The sequence below is a fragment of the Hyla sarda genome, chromosome 2 (assembly GCF_029499605.1).
Source record: "Hyla sarda isolate aHylSar1 chromosome 2, aHylSar1.hap1, whole genome shotgun sequence".
Taxonomy (NCBI): Eukaryota; Metazoa; Chordata; class Amphibia; order Anura; family Hylidae; genus Hyla; species Hyla sarda.
Window position 1 is genome coordinate 355,824,001 of NC_079190.1, and position 22,331 is coordinate 355,846,331.

At 42.4% G+C, this 22,331-nt stretch overlaps 1 long non-coding RNA gene across 1 annotated transcript in view; it reads right to left on the bottom strand.

Annotated features, from left to right (window-relative positions):
• Positions 1 to 22,331, bottom strand: part of LOC130357952 (uncharacterized) — a 45,949-nt gene that overhangs the window by 19,076 nt on the left and 4,542 nt on the right. Inside the window, exon 2 of the long non-coding RNA XR_008889336.1 lies at positions 9,295 to 9,424. This is a non-coding gene — a long non-coding RNA (uncharacterized LOC130357952). The remainder of the gene's footprint in view (positions 1 to 9,294; positions 9,425 to 22,331) is intronic.

Genomic DNA, 22,331 nt, shown 5'->3' on the forward strand with positions numbered 1-22,331 from the left:
AAGGACATATCTCATATGTCTATATAAAGTGTTCGGCGGGCGCAGTAGAGGGCTCAGAAGCGAAGGAGCGACAAGGGGATTTTGGAGAGTACGTTTTTCTGAAATGGTTTTTGGGGGGCATGTTGCATTTAGGAAGCCCTTATGGTGCCAGAACAGCAAAAAAAAACCACATGGCATACCATTTTGGAAACTAGACCCCTCGGGAATGTAACATGGGATAAAGTGAACCTTAATACCCCACAGGTGTTTCACGACTTTTGCAAATGTAAAAAAATATATATATATTTTTACTTAAAATGCTTGTTTTCCCAAAAATTTTTTATTTTTAAAAAGGGTAATAGAAGAAAATACCCCTAAAAATTTGAAGCCCAATTTCTCCTGATTAAGAAAACACTCCATATGGGGGTGAAAAGTGCTCTGCTGGCGCATTACAGGTCTCGGAAGAGAAGGAGTCACATTTGGCTTTTTGAAAGCAAATTTTTCTCTGGGGGCATGCCCCATTTAGGAAGCCCCTATGGTGCCAGGACAGCAAAAAAAAACCACATGGCATACCATTTTGGAAAATAGACCCCTTGGGGAACGTAACAAGGGGTTAAGTGAACCTTTATACCCCACAGGTGTTTCACGACTTTTGCATATGTAAAAAAAAAAAAAATTTTTTACCTAAAATTTTACATTTTTAAAAAGGGTAAAAGCAGAAAATACCCCCCAAAATTTGTAACACAATTTCTCCCGAGTACGGCGATACCCCATATGTGACCCTAAACTGTTGCCTTGAAATAAGACAGGGCCATGCGCATTTGAGGCCTAAATTGGGGACTTGCATAGGGGTGGACATAGGGGAATTCTACGCCAGTGATTCCCAAACAGGGTGCCTCCAGCTGTTGCAAAACTCCCAGCATGCCTGGACAGTCAGTGGCTATATGCCAATACTGGGAGTTGTTTTGCAACAGCTGGAGGCTCCGTTCTGGAAACAGTGGCGTACCAGACGTTTTTCATTTTTATTGGGGAGTGGAGGGGGGCTGTGTAGGGGTATGTGTATATGTAGTGTTTTTTACTTTTTATTTTATTTTTTGTGTTAGTGTAGTGTAGTGTTTTTAGGGTACAGTCGCACGGGCGGGGGTTCACAGTAGTTTCTCGCTGGCAGTTTGAGCTGCAGCAGAAAGTTTGCGGCAGCTCAAACTTGCAGCCAGATACTTACTGTAATCCTCCACCCATGTGAGTGTACCCTGTACGTTCACATTGGGGGGGGGGGACATCCAGCTGTTGCAAAACTACAACTCCCAGCATGTACGGTGCATGGTGTACGGTGACTGCTGAGAGTTGTAGTTGTAGCTGGAGGCACACCGGTCGTGAAACACTGAGTTAGGTAAAAAAAAAACTGAGTTTCACAACCAGTGTGCCTTCAGCTGTTGCAAAACTACAACTCTCAGCAGTCACCGACAGCCAACGGGCATGCTGGGAGTTGTAGTTATGCAACCAGCAGATGCACAACTACAACTCCCAGCATGCACTTTAGCTGTTTGTGCAAGCTGGGAGTTGTAATTATACAACAGCTGAAGGTACACTTTTCCATAGAAAAAATGTGTCTCCAGCTGTTGCAAAACCATAAGTCCCAGCATGCCCATAAGGGAATGCTGGGAGTTGTGGTGGTCTGCCTCCTGCTGTTGCATAACTACAGCTCCCAGCATGCCCTTTTTGCATGCTGGGAGCTGTTGCTAAGCAACAGCAGGAGGCTGTCACTCACCTCCAACGATCCAGCCGCGTGAGGTCAGTCCCGCCGCCGCCGCTGCTCCTGGGGCCCCGATCCCAACAGGGACGCCGGGGATCGGGGTCCCGAGCACCCGGGGTGCACGTCCCGCACCCGCTCACGTCCTCCGGAAGAGGGGCGGAGCGGGTGCGGGAGTGACACCCGCAGCAGGCGCCCTGATTGGTCGGCCGGTAATCCGGCTGACGAATCAGGGTGATCGTGAGGTGGCACCAGTGCCACCTCACCCCTGCAGGCTCTGGCTGTTCGGGGCCGTCAGAGACGGCCCCGAACAGCCAGTAATTCCGGGTCACCGGGTCACTGGAGACCCGATTGACCCGGAATCGTCGCAGATCACTGGACTGAATTGGGCATAATGACCCCCCTGGGCGATATGCCGGGATGCCTGCTGAACGATTTCAGCAGGCATCCGGCTCCGGTCCCCAATCGGCTAGCGGTGGGGGCCGGAATTCCCACGGGCGTATGGATACGCCCTTGGTCCTTAAGGACTCGGGATGCAGGGCGTATCCATACACTCTATGTCCTGAAGAGGTTAAGGACCCGGGGTTTTTCCGTTTTTGCATTTTCGTTTTTTCCTCTTTACCTTTAAAAATCATAACTGTTTCAATCTTTCACCTAAAAATCCATATGATGGCTTATTTTTTGCACCAGCAATTCTACTTTGTAATGACCTCAGTCATTTTATCCAAAAATCTACGGCGAAACGGGAAAAAAAATCATTGTGAGACAAAATTGAAAAAAAAAAAAAACGCCATTTTGTAACTTTTGGGGGCTTCCGTTTCTACACAGTACATTTTTCGGTAAAAATGACACCTTCTCTTTTTTCTGTAGGTCCATACGATTAAAATGATACCCTACTTATATAGGTTTGATTTTGTCGTACTTCTGGAAAAAATCTAAACTACATGCAGGAAAATTTATACGTTTAAAATTGTCATCTTCTGACCCCTAGAACTTTTTAATTTTTCCGTGTATGGGGCGGTATGAGGGCTTATTTTTTTGCGCTGTGATCTGAAGTTTTTAGCAGTACCATTTTTGCATTGATAGGACTTATTGATATAAAAAGTGACCAAAAATGCAATATTTTGGACTTTGGAATTTTTTTGCGCATACGCCATTGACCGAGCGGTTTAATTAACGATATATTTTTATAATTCAGACATTTCCGCATGTGGCAATACCACATATGTTTATTTTTATTTACACAGTTTTTCTTTTATGGGAAAAGGGGGGTGATTCAAACTTTTATTAGGGGAGGGGTTAAATGATCTTTATTCACTTTTTTTTCCCCTTTTTTTTTGCAATGTTATAGCTCCCATAGGGACCTATAACACTGCACACACTGATCTTTTACATTGATCAGTGGTTTCCCATAAGAAATCACTGATCGATGATTCTGCCGCTTGACTGCTCAGGCCTGAATCTCAGGCACTGAGCAGTCATTCGGCGATCGGACAGTGAGGAGGCAGGTAGGGATCCTTTAGCTGTCTTGTAAGCTGTTTGGGATGCCGCGATTTCGCTGTGGCGATCCCGAACAGCTCCCTGAGCTAACCGGCATGGTTTCACCTTCATTTTAGATGCGTCGTTCAACTTTGAATGCCGCATCTAAAGGGTTAATAGCGCGCGGCACCGCGACCAATGCCGCGCACTATTAGCCACGGGTCCCGCCCGTTATTAGAGGCCAGGCCTGACCCCCGCTATGACGCGGGGCCACGCCGTGGCCCCCTGTTATAGAACGGGAGCTGACTCAGGACGTACAGGTACGCCATGGGTCATTAACAGGTTTAAGGGGTATTCCGGGTTTATACATCTTATCCCCTATCCAAAGGATAGGGGATACGATGCTTGATCGTAGGGGTCCCTCCACTGGGGACCCAGGCGATCTCAGTGCAGCCCCCAGCCATCACGCCTCCTCCCACAAACATGAATTGAGGGGGTGTTGAGTGTTGACATCGCAGAGTGATCACAATTTATATGTCTCATGCTGTCAGACCATATCATAATTTTGCTGTTTTCTATCACTTTTACTGACATATCAGTCTTTTATGGCTATTAATATTTTTATTGTTATTTACGTCATCCTCTTAATCCTCAAGTACCGAGTGGTACTGTAAATTTGGTTTTGCCTACCACAGGTACTATGGGCCCAATGCATGGCACTGGGCCATAAGACATCTATGATGCATCTGTTTATTATCCCTTTCATATATGCTGTGGGTCAGTTGTAGCACACTACCATTCAGTGCAGAAAATATTATCTTGCACTATATGATTCATTGTGGTCTGTATAGGAAAAATATGTTGATATCAGCCTATCACATTTAGTGTGGGTTATCTGTCCTATAGTGCCAGTGTGTGTAAATAATAGTTATGCATTCAGGTATATTAAATCATCAATGTGTAACTATTGCTGTACCATCAGTGTGTAATTAATTTGCTCGCTATCAATAGTATTTTACTGCCAATGTTTACTCCCTGATGATCCTGTATTAATCTGACAGGTGAAAAACGTTGGAATTGGGAAGATTGTCCCCATTGGTGATTTTATTTTCATCTGTGTGTTTCACTTTTTTTTTTTGCTGTATGGACTAACGGAGCCCTGTGGTGTGTATCTGACCATCACTTCCTGTGTCATCTAGTTTTTGTTTTTATCCTCACTTAGGATAGAGTAGGGTCCAGCACCGTGGTTGAGGCCACCCTGTTAAGGAGTTGGGTCCCTCAAAAGGAAGGGACAGAGGGATGGTTACCATAGAACTAGTGGGCACTTAACCCCCCCTCCCTTCCCTCTTTTCCTTCTTTATCTGTTATATCTGCCTACTACTACTTATGGTATTAACATCTAGTCACCTTTAAGACTATCAGAAAAAGAGGATTGTACCCCAAATCTAGATACTACCTTATCCCTACTATCAGGTGGAAATAGTACACAGACCAGGGCTCCGTTTACGCTTTTTTGTTATGGTGTTTCACCATTACATCATGTTATTAAAGGTTACATTTTAATATGTATTGCAATTGATCAGGAGGAATTTTTTTCGGTGATTACTATCTAAATTACCTCGTGATTTCTATTGTTTCTAATTTGATTGCCCCACCGTCTGCAGCCTTTTCACGGTGAAGTTTAGAAAAGAAATTCAGAAAGAAAATTACTTCCTGTGGAGCATACAGCAGTGTTACGCCGAGCGCTCCGGGTCCCTGCTCCTTCCCGGAGCGCTCGCGGCGTTCGTCTCTGTGCAGCACCCCGGTCAGACCCGCTGACCGGGAGCGCTGCACTGGTGTAACCAGCGGCGATGCGATCTGGGTAGCGGGACGCGCCCGCTCGCGGCTCGCATCCCAATCTCCTCACCTGCCCCATCCTCTGGCTGTTCAGTCCCGGCGCGCTTAACTTCCTGGCACCAGTTGATTAAAAAAATAAGAATGTTTTCCAGTTGAATACCCTTTTAAGTTAATGTCAAAGTTAATTACCAAAACAGGTAATTATAGTAACCAACAACCTGTTTTTATTTTTTTTTTAAAACCTGCACTAGCGGATTTTATATGCTTTTTTTTTTAAGGCTGCTTTCACACTGTGAAATAGTTCCGTTTAGGAACTTCCACCAGAAGTTCCGTCACTATATCGGAGAAACCCGGCCGTTACAAAACCCCTGAAGGCCGTGACTAAATTGCATTGCAGCCTATGGGGTTTTGTTACTGCCCGTTTGCACCCGCATGTGCCCGTAATTCATTACGGGCGTTATATAGTGACGGGACATCGTGGCGTAAAAATTACTGCATGCAGTATATTCTATAGTTCGGACATTTACACATGCGACAATACCACATATGTTTATATTTGTTTTTGTTTACATTATTTTTTTTAATGGGAAAAAGTGGGTGATTGAAACTTTTATTAGGGAAAGGGTTAAATCACATTTATTAACTTTATTTTTTTACCCATAGGGGACTATAACATGCAATCTTCTGACACTGATCAATGCTATGCCATAGCATAGCATTGATCAGTGTTATTGGCGCTCTGCTGCTCCAGCCTGGATCACCAGAGGGACCTGCATCCTTAAGGGGATAAGCCATGTGCATATTTTTTGGTCCAAATTTTCATCTACAAAAAATGTGGTATGTTCTTTTACCCATGAACTGACCATTATGGGCTTATTTACGGCTCGAAAAGATAGGCCAAGATACTGTGTTGTGCACAGACTTCCGTCGACTTCAACTGAGTTCATGAGCTTGTCCGTTGGTTTTATAATAGCAAATTCATAAGTGAGCATACTAAAGGAAAACAGGATATCTTCAGAAAACTAAATGTATTTATTTACTTTATAAATTATATAGTGCCTGCATATTCCGCAAACCGTTACAGAATATAGCACATTGGGGTACACAATTTAACCTCAGAATTTTTTGCAGTAAATATTTCCTTTATTCAGACAACAACTGTAATACAACTTATAATAGGCAATTGGAAACAGTAATTATAATATGTTTAATAATGAGATGCAAGAACACCGCAGAAGATTTCCTATATAGGGGGGACTGTACATTAGTGTTTATTTTGCAAATATAATGCTATTTCTAAATGCTTTGTAGATTTAATAAGAGCCCTTCAGTGGGATAATTCATTTGAAATGTTATTTTTGCTGCACACTCAAGAGTAACGGAATCTTGAAGTCAGGCTACCCTGCATGCATTTTTATTCATGAGATCGCTTTCACTGTACATCGAAGACTCCAATAGGCATATGCATATGTTTCCCTAAGCATATGGTAGGAATATTAGATGCACTTTCTAGTCTCTGTTTACTATTCCAATGTGAAGCTGCCAAAGTGGGTCCTGCTGAGAATAATGTCTGAACCAAGGCAAACTCATCTGAATTTCATGAAATCTCTGCTCGACACCATGTCAAAGGATTGCTTTCCCTTCAGCCTTCTCTCAATCATGGAGGTACAGTAGTATTAATAACAAGGATACACACTGTATCACTCTTTGTAAAAAACAACAACAACAACCTTTCCCTTAAAGATATATTACTCAATTTATATTTGCATATAGAACATTACTGTCCGGCTGAAGTAAGTTTCATTTGAATTATACAGATTTATTTTTACTTATATTTTAAGATATACACACTGGGCAAATGTTGCTCATATTTACAGAATAAAGTTTTGCAATGCCTGTGACAGAAAGTGTACAATTATTTTAACTCATTCCTGACATCCACTATATATGTACAGTTTGGTGAAAATCTAGAGGGCTTGCATGAAGTAGGCTGAGAAGTAACACCAGCCATATATGCAACAGTTATCAGCTGTTTAAAGAAGTACTCCGGAGGAATTTATTTTATTTTAAATCAACTGGTGCCAGAAAGTTATACTGATTTGTAAATTACTTCTATTTAAAAATCTTAATTCTTCCAGTACTTATGAGCTGCTGAATGCTACAGAGGAAGTTCTTTTCTTTAAAAAAAAAAAATTCAGTCTGACCACAGTGCTCTCTGCTGACATCCTCTGTCCAAGGCAGGAACTGTCCAGAGCAGGATAGGTTTGCTATGGGGATTTGCTTCTACTCTGGACAGTTCCTAAAAATGGATAGAGATGTCGGCAGAGAGCACTGTGGTCAGACAGAAAATAAATTCAAAAAGAAAACTACTTCCTATGTAGTATAAGGCAGCTGATAAGTACTGGAAGGATTAAGATTTTTTAATAGAAGTAATTTACAAATTTGTATAACTTTCTGGCACAGGTTGATTTAAATAAAATAGTTTCCACTGGAGTACCCCTTTAAGGCTATGTTCGCACAGTGGAATTTCTGAGCGGAATCTGGCAGAAAAATTCTGATTGGAAATTCCATTGCAGCAGAATCCCATTGTTTTCAAAGGGATTCTGCTGCACCGTGCATTTATTATAATTTACCCAGCGGAAACATTTGCAGCCAAAATTCCGATTTCAGCCTTCGCAGAAAAAATTTACATGTCAATAATTTTTTTTTCTGTGGAATCCGCTTGAATATGCATTACCATCTGTGGAGAAGGTGCATTTCCGAGCAGTCCTAGCTCCGGCATGTTCTGCCAGCACCCGCTGTCTGTGGAATGTCCTTCCGGAAATTTTCTGGTCAGACATTCCGCCGTGTGAACATAGACTACTACAGCTGACAATCTACTGCAGAGGCCAGATATAATTCTGAACCTGACCTTTTAATCACCTAGGTGACAAGGGAGATAGAGAAATTTGTCACCCAGTTAGGGGGTGCCATTGGGTTGCCATGAGAGCCATGAAAGTATTGCAATGTATTGTACAAGCAGTCAAGCAAATGCATGGTGAAAGTCTGCCTGTGCGATCAATCAGATAATGAAATAATTTGTGGAAAAAGGTATAAAATCTATAAGCAATAAAAAAATTAACATATCTGGTTATCTAGGATGTATACCATCAAATCCAAATTTATTGCTGATGGTAGATTCAAGCAAATCTTCCTAAAAATCATCTAGGGTCATTCACCCATGTCTATTTAAATGGTTTAATAAAATAAAATGACGTTTTGTACATGTTTAACCACTCATTTTAGTATATACCATATTTTACACTGGGCAAGTTTTTTTTATTTTTTTTTATTCTAGTAATGTACATTGGAAAACTGTTGAATTCCATCTGATTTTCTGAATCGTAAATGATGGACCATGAATATTCATTAGGGGTTCTGTCCCTGTCCAGCCCTATTAGAATGTATTATTTAAAAATGATCTGTCATGGAGATATCTATTAGCTGCCCTAATGAACAGGTAAAATGCTAGACTTTAATAGCATAATGATATCCGCTACACCAAAGAGCTTTCATTGTTGAGAAGGAACTAAGGACAGGTTTCCACATAAGGATTTTTGCTACTATCTATCTAAGATACTGTTGTATCACATAGATAATTGCTGTGTGTTAATGGTTCTAATGTAATTATGTTTCGTTATGTGGCACACATACCAATTTCGCCTATTCAATCCCCTTTTTCAGTATGATAGTATCAAGAGAACACAGACTTGAAGGGAAGACCGACTATAACAGGACTGCTCAGACAAGAACAAAATAATATGAAGAGATAGAATCTGCTTTGTTGCCACAGGCAACTACTCAACTTTGAACCAATTTTGATACATTTTCCCCATAGGCTCTATAATTTTTTTCATAACTACACATACAGAGCTGTCATATTTCTTGATTCTACCTGTTCAATACATTTGTGCTTCACAGGAAAACTCTACTTTTGAAAACCATTTCACATTTGATATCTGCATTAAAGGTTAATGAAACAGATACTAAATTACATCACAAGTCAATAGAGGGGAGTTCTTTGATCAGGAGTGTCATCTATTGGCTACAGGGGAGTGATATTACAAAAGAGCATATCTCATTCTAGAGGTCCTGACATGTCCGTGCATTACATGGACGTCCCATTGATTTAAACAAGAACCATGCTTCATGTCCCCTGTGATGGATTGCAGCTGATCATTGGGTGTTGGTGGAATTAGCCAAGTCCTAACCTGCAATCTGTCCTTTGTGTGTTCTCGTTTTTTCTTTTGCCTTTTTGAGTTGTCCTCCAAGGTTTCTACTCCTACTCTCCTTTCTTTGTGCTGGTGTGTAATTGACTCCTCCCTGCTGCTATATCAAACACTAGGAGAAGAGAAAGTTGTCAGACAGGCTTATTTTTCTCTAAGTAGCAGCAATGATATTTCACATAAGTATACTCCTTTAATATTTTCATTTGACAACACTGAAGAAATGACACTGCTATAATGTAAAGGAGGGAGTGTACAGCCTGAGTAACAGTGTTTAATGTTGTGTCCATTCAAAACAACATAACACACAGTCATTAAAGGGGTTAACAATAATGGACATGCTTAGGAAGGATCTGTGCTTGTCTTGGGACTAAATGGCTATGTTGTGAGATTACCATAATGCTGTGGCTACTATAGTGCTGTGGGTATTTCCTGTTGGAGTTTGTTCTCTCAAACTACAAATCCCATAGTTCCTTGTTTGTGTGAGGTCACTTTCCCCCCACACATCAGTCACCCCACCCATTTAAACACAAGTGAGCTACATTCCATTCAAAAGACCAATGTTTTCTAACCAGGATGCCTTCAGCTGTTGCAAAAATGCAATTAGTTGCAGTGTGATCTCTCTTCCACTCATTGAAGCAGGACAGGCTCCCTTTGCACACCTGACTAGTGATATTACATCTTGACACACTGCAACCTGGGAAAACCCGAGACCTGAGTCATTTTGTATTCTGGTAAAAATAAATATTGGGGCCAAAATGACAGAAGAATTGCAAGACCACTGTCACACACAGGTACAGACACTATATTATGAACTACACTAACTTTACAGCCCCTGTAGCCTTGTCAAATAAAAAAAAATCCTGGAATACACCTTTAATGTCTAAACCTTGACAAGAAAAGTGAGTACACCCCTAGGTGGAAATGATCAAATTGGGCCCAATTTTCCATTTTCTTTCCCGGTGTTATGTGACTTGCTAGTTTAACAAGGCTTCAGGTGTAAATCAGGAGCAGGTCTCTTGGTGTTATTACTATAACACTCTCCAATACAGGTCACCAGAAGTTCAACATGGTACCTCATTGTAAAGAACTCTCTGAGGATCAGAAAAAAAAAGAATGGTTGCTCTATACAAAGATGGCCTAGGATATAAGAAGATTGCCAAGACCCTGAAACTGAGCATCAGCACGGTGGGCAAGACCATGCAGCGGTTCCACGGGACAGGTTCTATTCAGAACAGGTCTCGCCATGGTCGAACAAAAAAGTTGAGTGCACATGCTCAGGGCCATATCCAGAGGTTGTCTTTGGGAAATGTATGTATGAGTGCAGCCAGCATTCCTGGAGAGGTTGAAGGGGTGAGGGGGTCAGACTGTCAGTGCATAGACCATATGCCATACACTGAAGCAAATTGGTCTGCATGGCTCTCATCCCAAAAGGAAGCACAAGTCCACCTGTCTGTGGCAACTCAGCTCGCTTAAAAGTGGTAAATTTAAAGGCATTGAGGTTGTCACTATGATCTTTGTTAATGTGAATAATAAAGCATGCAGTGCTCACTCAAGCATGGAGTAAACGGAGATGCTCCCAGACTTGTTAGCATAATGGTCTCTTAGTCTTTTTAATGTAGAACAAACCACAATTGCATACAAAGTTATTGGTGGATCAGCATGTATTACATTGTTTTATGTGAACAGTACATCCCTCCTAACATAATGTTTTTAAAACAGGCATTGAGATCACAGAAGGGGCATGCATTACAATGAAAATGACCTTGCGGTCTGCTGTCAGTTAACTAGTTGGACTTAGCACCTGTTTTGTTTTTTTATACAAATTGTTTGATTCCTTGTTTTTGTGTTTCCAAATCTTTCAGGCCATCATCCTATTCTGTCATATACCAGTTATGTAAATGGCATTTTTAATGGCCATATTCATTAAGTTAACAATTCATTGGCCCGCTTCTGGTAAAGATCAGTATCATTCTTAAGTATTTTAATGTTCACTAGATTGTAGATTATACATTTTTTGGTGTGCTAAGTTTGTGCTCTGCCTTTTAGGATGATTATCTGTCTGTTTTGTCAGTCTTTTTTCATGACAAAAAAAGGGCAAACCTAAATGATAAAATATACACATGGACAATGCCGGAATACATAAACATTTAATATTCCATAAAAATACTTTTTTTTCGTCCTGTTTATCCCGTCAGGGAAAATTAAGATATGTTCTCAGTACTCAACAGACCTGTGAATGATATAGTCTAGTGGTTTATTGAAGGAAAATGATTGACATTTAGACCTGAATTCTTATCTTTATCTTGGCTGGACCTTAGGTCCTTTTTCAGTGAACCAATAATTTGCTTGCAAGTCTTGCGAATGTCTGTGGCATTTCCATATTCTTCTACCCATGAGCATGCAGACATATGATTGATATTAGTGTCTGATGGTGAGTGACCTCTGCCTCCAACTTACAGCTCCATTCAAATGATGGAGAGCGTGCTCCATGGCCGAGTGCTTTCTTTTGATTGCAGATCCAGTAGAATAGAAACCGCACTATTAAATCAGATTAAAGCTGGAGGGAAAGCTCATTGTCAACAAATGATTGAGGATATTGCTAAAGGAGGAAGCTATTAGTATCCTGATAAAACTGTGTGTGTGTTTGGGGGGGGGGGGGGGGGTTATCTATCAAAGAGGAGCAAATGATAGAAGCTGAGCTTCTGGGGGAAACCTCTGGTCCGAGTTTCCTTTATGGAAAACATTCCTTTATTATTGCTGCAATCATTTTTCACACATAGATTCAGACTTGTCCCTAGTACCGCAGGATCCTTAACCTTTAAACATGTATTAAACAGTTTTGGACAAGCTTCTAATTTCAACGTCAGCACTTTGTGACCTAAGGCTAATCACTTTATCTTCCGTCTCTTCCGACAACATGATGATTCACAAGAAGGAGACACAAAAGAGTGTAAGAAGCCCTAAATGCAGTGTGTAGGATTATTATGTAAATTCTATGCAGTGACCTAGTGCTTCTGGCCCTTAAAACAGATGGGCCTGATTCAAATCAACATATTTTAATTTTCACAGTACGGGAGAACCACTATCCATGCATTATGTTACTTTGTTATGCAAATGACAAATAAATCATTAGCATAATCTCAACGCATACAGTAGGTAGATGGATATAGAGTCTGCATGAACATGAGATGAGATGAGGTTGTATGTAATGATCTGTTTGAAGGGGATTTCTGATAGAAAGGTTTATCACTGCAAAATACTAAATTAAGTTGTGAGTTTCCAATTTTGGTCACCAAAGGTTTATGTGCCTTTCTGTTGTTTATATTGCATTATAAAATGGCCACCATCTTCCCCTACTCATGCTGATTTTTACTACTAGACCATCAAAAAGAGAACACTCCAATGAATTCTACATACAAGGACCTAATTAAAGTGTACCTGTTAACAAAAACCATTATATGTACAGTGGGGATCAAAAGTTTGGGCACCCCAGGTAAAAATTTGTATTAATGTGCATAAAGAAGCCAAGGAAAGTTGGAAAAATCTCCAAAAGGCATCAAATTATATAGACTAGACATTCTTATAATATGACAACAAAAGTTAGATTTTATTTCCATCATTTACACTTTCAAAATAACAGAAAACAAAAAAAATGGCGTCTGCAAAAGTTTGGGCACCCTGCAGAGTTAATATCTTGTACTGCCCCCTTTGGCAAGTATCACAGCTTGTAAATGCATTTTGTAGCCAGCCAAGTGTCTTTCAATTCTTGTTTGAGGTATTTTTGCCCATTCTTCCTTACAAAAGTCTTCCAGTTCTTTGAGATTTCTGCGTTGTCTGTCACGCGCTGCTCTTTAAAGGTCTATCCATAGATTTTCAATTATGTTGAGGTCAGGAGATTGTGAAGGCCATGGCAAAACCTTCAGTTTATGCCTCTTGATGTAATCCCCCGTGGATTTCGAGGTGTGTTTAGGATCATTATTCATTTGTAGAAGCCATTCTCTCTTTAACTTCAGCTTTTTCCTCAGATGGCATCAAGTTAGCATCTAAAATTTGCTGAAATTTTATTGAATCCATTTTTCCTTTTACTACTCGGGAGATGTTCCCTGTGCCACTGGCTGCAATACAACCCCAAAGCATGATTGATTCACCCCATACTTAACACTTCGACAGAGGTTTTTTTTCATAAAATTATGTTCCCCTTCTTCTCCAAATGTACCTTTGCTCATTCCGGCCAAAAAGTTAAATTTTAGCCTCATCGGTCCACAGAACTTGTTTCCAAAATGCATCAGGCTTGTCTATATGTTCATTTGCAAAGTTCAAATGCTGATTTTTGTGGTGAGGATGTAGAAGAGGTTTTCTTCTGATGACTCTTCCATGAAGACCATATTTGTACAAGTATCTCTTTATAGTGGAATAGTGTACCACAACTCCAGTGTCTGACAGATCTTTCTGGAGGGATTGTGCAGTCAAACGTGGGTTTTGAATTGTTTTTCTCACAATCCTGTGAGCTGTTCTGTCTGATATTTTTCTTGGTCTTCCAGATCTTGCTTTAACTTCCACTGTTCCTGATGACTGCCATTTTTTTAATTACATTCCGGACAGAGGATATTGACATCTGAAAACGTTTTGCTATCTTCTTATAGCCTTCTCCAGCTTTGTGAGATTCAGTTTCAGATTTCTAGACAACTGCCTAGAAGAACCCATGAAGCTGATTGTTGGGGCAAGGTCAGATGGTTTGGGCAAGGTCTGGGCATTTAAAACCTTTGAGATTGACATCACCTGGTCTTTCCAGATGATGATTGAGAACAATCCTTGACACTCAGCTTTGCAAAGGGGGCAGTGCATGCTATAAATTCTGCAGGGTGCCCAAACTTTTGCAGATGCCATTTTTTCATTTTCTGTTATTTTGAAAGTGTAAATGATAAAAATAAAATCTAACTTTTGTTGGCATATTATAAGACTGTCTAATCTGTAATTTGATGCCTTTTGGAGATTTTTCCATCTTTCCTTGACTTCTTTATGCACATTAATACAAATTTTTACCTGGGGTGCCCAAACTTTTGATCCCCACTATATATTTGTAATATGCATTGGTTAAAAAATGTTTATATTTTAGTCCCTACGGCTATTGTCTTTGTGTCTTTCCGAGGAGTCTAAATACAGGAGCTGTGGGTGGACAAGCAGGGCTCTGTGCACTGAGGACAAGCAGGGCTCTGTGCACTGAGGACAAGCAGGGCTCTGTACACTGAGGACAAGCAGGGCTCTATACACTGAAGACAAACACGGCTCTGTACATTGAGGACAAGCAGGGCTCTGCGCACTGAGGACAAGCAGGGCTCTGTACACTGAGGACAAGCAGGGCTCTGTACACTGAGGACAAGCAGGGCTCTGTGCACTGAGAACAAGCAGGGCTTTGTGCACTGAGGCTCTGTGTCATGCTCCCAGATCAGACATCAGAATAATTGATGAGCCAGGAGCCTGCACAGAGCTTTGCTCTGTACACTGAGGACAAGCAGGGCTCTATACACCGAAAAGAAGCAAGACTCTATACACTGAGGACAAGCAGGGCTCTGTGCACTGAGGACAAGCAGTGCTCTGTGCACTGAGGCTCTGTGACATGCTCCCAGATCAGATATCAGAATAATTGATAAGCCAGGAGCCTGCACAGAGCTTTGCTCTGTACACTGAGGACAAGCAGGGCTCTGTACACTGAGGAGAAGCAGGACTCTGTACACCGAGGACAAGCAGGGCTCTGCGCACTAAGGACAAGCAGGGCTCTATACACTGAGGACAAGCAGGGCTCTGCGCACTGAGGACAAGCAGGGCTCTGTATACTGAGGACAAGCAGGGCTCTGTACACTGAGGACAAGCAGGGCTCTGCGCACTGAGGACAAGCAGGGCTCTGTATACTGAGGACAAGCAGGGCTCTGTACACTGAGGACAAGCAGGGCTCTGTGCATTGAGGACAAGCAGGGTTCTGCACACTGAGGACAAGCAGGGTTCTGTGCACTGAGGACAAGCAGCGGTCAGTGCACTGAGGCTCTGTGACATGCTCCCAGATCAGACATCAGAATAATTGACAAGCCAGGAGCCTGCACAGAGCTTTGCTTGTCCTGCCCCCGCTTACTGCCTTTGGTCTCCTCACAGAGACACACAGGTAATAGCTGCAGGGACAGCAATTTTTCACCCATGAATATACAAATTTTTTAATCAATGCATATTACAAATATTCCTATAACATTATGTACATTATATCAAAAGTTTTTGTTAACGTCAGGTACACTTTAAATGAACACTTTGATTGTACCAGTAGCAGCCTTTATTGAAGCTAATTTATGACTGACGAATCTGCCAATTAAACAGATAGACCCCATGTCTATGACTAGAGATGAGCGAATTTTTGAAAAATGTATTTCGGCCGATTCGGTGAATTTTTGAAAAAACATTTTTTGTTCAATACGAATTTATTTGCAGCAAATCGCTATTTAAAACGGCTATATCTGGGCTACAGAGAACCTCAATAGGGGTGTTGAACACTTTGCCTTGCCATAACACGCAAAATCGTACACTACATAGGTGTAAGTACAGTTTACACTTACAAGAGGAGGACAATATGCTCCACTACGCTTAAAACTGTATTTGGCTACAAAAGCAGGTGTGTAGTTTTGGCTGGCCTTTCACGGTAACTAGGTTCAAATTACTTTAACAGGACAAAATCCTCTAACCAGGAGGTGTACGTACAGTTTATACTTATGAGAGGAGGACAATACGCTTAGCTACAAACTATATTAGGCTACAAAAACAAGTGTGTAACCTTGGCTGGCCTTTCACAGCAACTAGGCCCTTATGACTTTAACAGAAACAAAATCGTACACCACGTAGGTGTATGTACAGTTTACACTTATGAGAGGAGAAGAATACGCTCCGCTTAAAACTGTATTAGGCTACAAAAACAAGTGTGTAGCTTTGGTTGACCTTGCACAGTAACTAGGCCAAAATTAGTTTGACAGGAAAAAAAATCATACACCACCTATGTACGCACAGGTTACACATATAAGAGGACAATAATCTCCACCACGCAACCTGTATTAGGCACTAAAAGCCGGTAACTATGGTTTTTATTGTACTGCTCACCCTAACAGGCCCCTATTAGCTTTACAGTTGTTGAACACCCCAGTGCAGCAGTACAGAGTCACTGTTTAGCACACCCGAGAGTGAACTTTCTCTCTCTCTCTCTCCCTCTCTCTCCCTTCCCTGTCAGTGCTTTTCTGCAGTGATTTGGGCATGTGATGAATCAATGCTGTAAAGCTGTTTTTCTGTGTAACACACACACTTCTCTCTCTCTCTGGAATAAAACGCTCTCTCTGCAATACAATGCTGAAATGGCAGGCTGCAGCATTGGCTGACTATTATACAGGGCTGTGACGTTACAGGGCTGGCTGCTGATAGGCTGCATGCAATTCAGGGCAATCCCGCCTACCCACATTCTCAGAGTTCCTTGCCCTATGACCTCACATGTGGAGCAGCCATTTTAGATTCCCTGGAGTCTGGACTACACTAAATGGAGTTTAATGAAGCGATTTGTTTCATTAAATTGCGTTGATATTCGGATTCGGTGTGGATCAAATTTTTCATGAAATTTGTAATCCTCAGATTCGATTTGCTCATCCCTATCTATGACCCTATGAGTCACTGACCATGCATTTTTATTGATCACTAGTTGCATTTATCTGGTCTACTAAATAGGGATGTGTTACCTGAGTGTGCTCATCCATTGCTACTTCTTGATGGCTTGTTGTTCGTTTGTAACCTGTCATTCAACTGACTTTATATAATCACTGTGTCTAATATTTTGGGCTTCCAATCATGATTACCTGATCCATGGATAGCTATTATGCAAAGTCCACAGATTTAAATGGGTATTCTAGTATTTTTGGTTCTTTAATTGTAAGAAAAGTTAGTTTTGTTACTAATATACTGGTGGCTGGTATCAAATTTTGTCTTTGTCTTTCTTTTCCCCAGAAGTTCATTTTCTACAGCCTACAAAATGAATGTGGTCTCGAACCTTTCCCAGCTTATTGTGTGGCCCAAGACAATACGTCACAAGTCAGGTGCTAAAAGGTGGCTTGGCTGCTATGTATGTTGTGTGTGAAGCCAGCCCCCTGATCACGTTACCCTGATCACGCAATGGGTGGGGCAACCAATGTGAAGGAGGGAAATAGGTCACCTTCCACGTAAAAACAAAGCCACAGAAACAGGAAGTAGCCAGTTCCCAAAAACAAGCAAGCAGGGTGATGGTGGACACCAACACAAGAACAGATCCTTGGTAAGCATGTCCATTACCCACATTTCCATATCCCCCTCCAAAAACAACACAATGAGAAATTTTTGTCAAAGATTTCTCATTGGTAGCACCCGCTTTCCAAACATTTGAAATTTCCAGAACCAGGCCCCACCCCTGCGGCATCAGTAACCCATATATTGCCTGCATGACACAGCCTGGAGTTGGCTGATGCAAGATTACACACCAGGGCTTCACAACCCCCCCCAAAAAAAACAACACAATATATGACATTTTTGACAAAGATTTCTCATAGGTAGCACCCGCTATCCAAAAATTTGAAATTTCCAGACCCAGGCCCCACCTCTGCGGCATCAGGAACCCATATATTGCCTGAAGGACACAGCCTGGAGTTGGCTGATGCACCAGTACACACCCGGGCTTCACAATCCCCTCCAAAAAACAACTACATTTTAGAATGTTTTTAAAGAAATACCTTTGTGTAAGAACAAGCGCATATCCAACAGTTCACAAGACTCTATAATGCAGGACGGTGGACCACCAAAAGACATTCTTCTCAAAAATAATAAACCACACAATGTTTGAAATTTTTTTACAAAAACGAATTCAATATGTGTGTGAGCGCATCTGTCTCCAAAAGATCAGATCACCAAAGGACTTTTTTCGCCCAAAATGATGAAGCAGAGTTAATCCCTATCCGTTTTTTTAAATGTTATTTTCATTAAAAAATCACACGCAACAAGCGTTCCGTTGTGTAATGATTAGCATTCTGGAAAATTCAATTTTATTACCGATAAAATTATCAGTAAATTAAAAAAAAAAACACTACCCAAGAGTGTTTAATTACCCCATACATTACACCAGGAGCAGTCAGGAGTAGGCCTCAGCAGTACCCAAGAGGCTTTAATAACCCCCTACCTTTGCATGATCAATTGCGAGATCGAGCAATACCAGGTGTGTTATGTCCTCAGATTTCCAGGGCTGCAGGCGCGCTCCACTGAACTGATTAGCGTGTCTCTATCTTTCATCGACCGGTGCTGGTAACCCGCTAACTCCTGGAAAGATAAACTGCCGCGAAGCAGGTGGTCCCCCCCGGGCACGTTTGGCTCCAGAATTTCCACTACTGCCACACCACGCTGACTGCCAACCGTGCTACCGCCTTGCTGACTCAAAGGGCAACCTGCAACTCTCTTCTCCCGATGATAAACCCCCCTTCTCCTGAGATCGAGCAATAACAGGTGTGTTATGCCCTTAGATGTCCGGGCCGCAGGCGCGCTCCACTGAATGGATTAGGGTGTGTTCATCTTTTTTGGTAGCACCCGCAATCCAAAAATTTTTAATTCCCAGACCCAGGCTCCACCTCTGCGGCATCAGGAACCCATAGATTGTCTGAAAGACACAGCCTGGAGTTGGCTGATGCACGAGTACACACCCGGGCTTCACAATCCACCCCCAAAAAAATGCCAAATTTTGTTGAAATTGTCTGACAAAATACCTTTTCTTTAAAAACAAGCACATATACAGCAGTTCAGAAGACTCTATAATGCAGGATGCTGGACCACCAAAAGATATTCTTCTCAAAAATAATAAACCACACAATGTTTGAAATTTGGTTAAAAAAAGATTATTACATGTGTGTAAGCGCATCTGTCTCCAAAAAATCAGATGACAAAAGGCTTCTAATCGCCAAAAATGATTAAGCAGAGTTAATCCCTCTTCATCTTTTTATTTATTTTTTTCATTAAAAAATCACACGCAACAAGCGTTCCGTTGTGTAACGGTTAGCATTCTACAAAATTCAATTTTATTACTGATAAAATTACCAGTAAATTTGACAATAACACTACCCAAGAGTGTTTAATTACTCCATACATTGCACCAGGAGCAGTCAGGAGTAGGCCTCAGCAGTACCCAAGAGGCTTTAATAACCCCTTACCTTGCACAATCAATTGCGAGATCGAGCAATAACAGGTGTGTTATGCCCCCAGATGTCCGGGGCCACAGGCGCGCTCCACTGAACGGATTAGCGTGTCTCTATCTTTCAAGGACAGGTGCGTGTTGCACGCTGAAACTAGTTCGTGGTAGGGATCTGGGATTGCAATTATTTAACATTAAAACGAGGAATTACCAGTAAGTGAGGGTCATAAGCTGGCGTTGATTAAGTCCCTGCCCTTTGTACACACCGCCCATCGCTATAAGCGATTGGATTAGTTAGTGAGTTGGTTAGTGAGGTCCTCGGATTGGCCCAGGTGGGGTAGGAGAACGCCCTGGCAGAGCGCAGAGAATTTAACGATCATTGTTGAAATTTGCATTAAGCATGTATTTAGCTACTGCTAAACATCCCAAAATTTAAGGCCCAAGGCCAGAGGCACCAGGGAGGCAAGTAGTTCCTGAAAGACACAGAATGAGTCTGGAGCATGCATTTGCAGTACCCAAGAGGTTTTCATAACCCCTTACATTTAAAGATCAATGTTTACATTTGCATTAAGCATGTATTTAGCTACTGCTAAACTTCAAAAAATTATAGGCCCAAGGCCTGAGGCACCAGGGAGGCAAGTAGTTTGTGAAAGACACAGAATGAGTCTGGAGCAGTCATTCGCAGTACCCAAGAGGGTTTCATAACCCCTTACATTTAAAGATCAATGTTGACATTTGCATTAAGCATGTCTTTAGCTACTGCTAAACTTCAAAAAATTATAGGCCCAAGGCCAGAAGCATCAGTTTTCCCCATATTAGGAGCATAGTTGTCCCCGAGATTAGGCAACATAGATGTCCCCCAGATTAGGAGCATACTTGTCCCCCAGAGTAGGCAGCATAGATGTCCCCCAGATTAGGAGCATACTTGTCCCCCAGATTAGGCAGCAGAGATGTCCCCCAGATTAGGCAGCATAGATGTCCCCCAGATTAGCAACTTAGTTGTCCCCCAGATTAGGAGCATAGTTGTCCCCCAGATTAGGTAGCATAGATGTCCCCCAGATTAGGAGCGTACTTGTCCCCCAGAGTAGGCAGCATAGATGTCCCCCAGATTAGGAGCATACTTGTCCCCCAGATTAGGCAGCATAGATGTCCCCCAGATTAGGAGCATAGTTGTCCCCCAGATTAGGCATCATAGATGTCACCCAGATTATGCAGCATAGATGTCCCTCAGATTAGGAGCACAGTTGTCCCCCAGATAAGGCAGCATAGATGTCACCCAGATTAGGCAGCATAGATGTCCCCCAGATTAGAAGCATAGTTGTCCCCCAGATTAGGCAGCATATATGTCCCCCAGATTAGGAGCATACTTGTCCCCCAGAGTAGGCAGTATAGATGTCCCCCAGATTAGGAGCATAGTTTTCCCCAAGATTAGGCAGCATAGATGTCACCCAGATTAGGCAGCATAGGTGTCCCCCAGATTAGGAGCATACTTGTCCCCCAGAGTAGGCAGCATAGATGTCCCCCAGATTAGGAACATACTTGTCCCCCAGATTAGGCAGCAAATATGTCCTCCAGATTAGGAGCATAGTTTTCCCCAAGATTAGGCAGCATAGATGTCACTCAGATTAGGAAGCATAGGTGTCCCCCAGATTAGGAGCATACTTGTCCCCCAGAGTAGGCAGCATAGATGTCACCCAGAGTAGGCAGCATAGATGTCCCCCAGATTAGGCAGCATAGATGTCCCCCAGATTAGGAGCTTAGTTGTCCCCCAGATTAGGAGCATAGTTGTCCCCCAGATTAGGCAGCATAGATGTCCCCCAGATTAGGAGCATACTTGTCCCCCAGAGTAGGCAGCATAGATGTCCCCCAGATTAGGAGCATACTTGTCCCCCAGATTAGGCAGCATAGATGTCCCCCAGATTAGGAGCATAGTTGTCCCCCAGATTATGCAGCATAGATGTCCCCCAGATTAGGAGCACAGTTGTCCCCCAGATTAGGCAGCATAGATGTCACCCAGAATAGGCAGCATAGATGTCCCCCAGATAAGAAGCATAGTTGTCCCCCAGATTAGGCAGCATACATGTCACCCAGATTAGGCAGCATAGATGTCCCCCAGATTAGGAGCATACTTGTCCACCAGATTAGGCATCATAGATGTCCACCAGATTAGGAGCATAGTTGTCCGCCAGATTAGGAGCATAGTTGCCCCCCAGATAAGGAGCCTAGTTGTCCCCTGATTAGGCAGTATAGATTTCATCCAGACTAGGAGCATAGTTGTCCCCCAGATTAGGCAGCATAGTTGTCCCCCAATCAGCGGGGGACGGTCAGAACCAATCAAAGGGCCGTATGTGGCAAGCGGGCCGTACAATGCCCAGATCTGCCCCAGAGGGTTTCATAACCAACCACAATAGAGAAAATGTTGTTGTAGGTGCATGGTCAATCTACTCAGACCCATCTATCATTGGTGGCTGGAAATCCTGGCTGACCCTTCCCTGATTCATCTTGACAAACGTCAGTCTCTCCACATGTTTAGTGGACAGACGAGTTCGCCTTGGGGTGACTATGGCTCCGGCCGCACTAAACATCTGATGGCACACTACTGGCCGGGCAGGACAGCTTTTACAGGGCAAACTCTGCTAGTTGGGGCCATAAATCGAGTTTGGCTGCCCAGAAGTTCAGTGGATCTTCAACGGTTGTTGGCAGGGTCATGTCAAGGTAAGCCACCACCTGCTGGTTCAGGTCCTGCTCCATGTCCACCTGCTGCTGATGAGTAGCTTCACTATGCGGCTGAAGGAAGCTA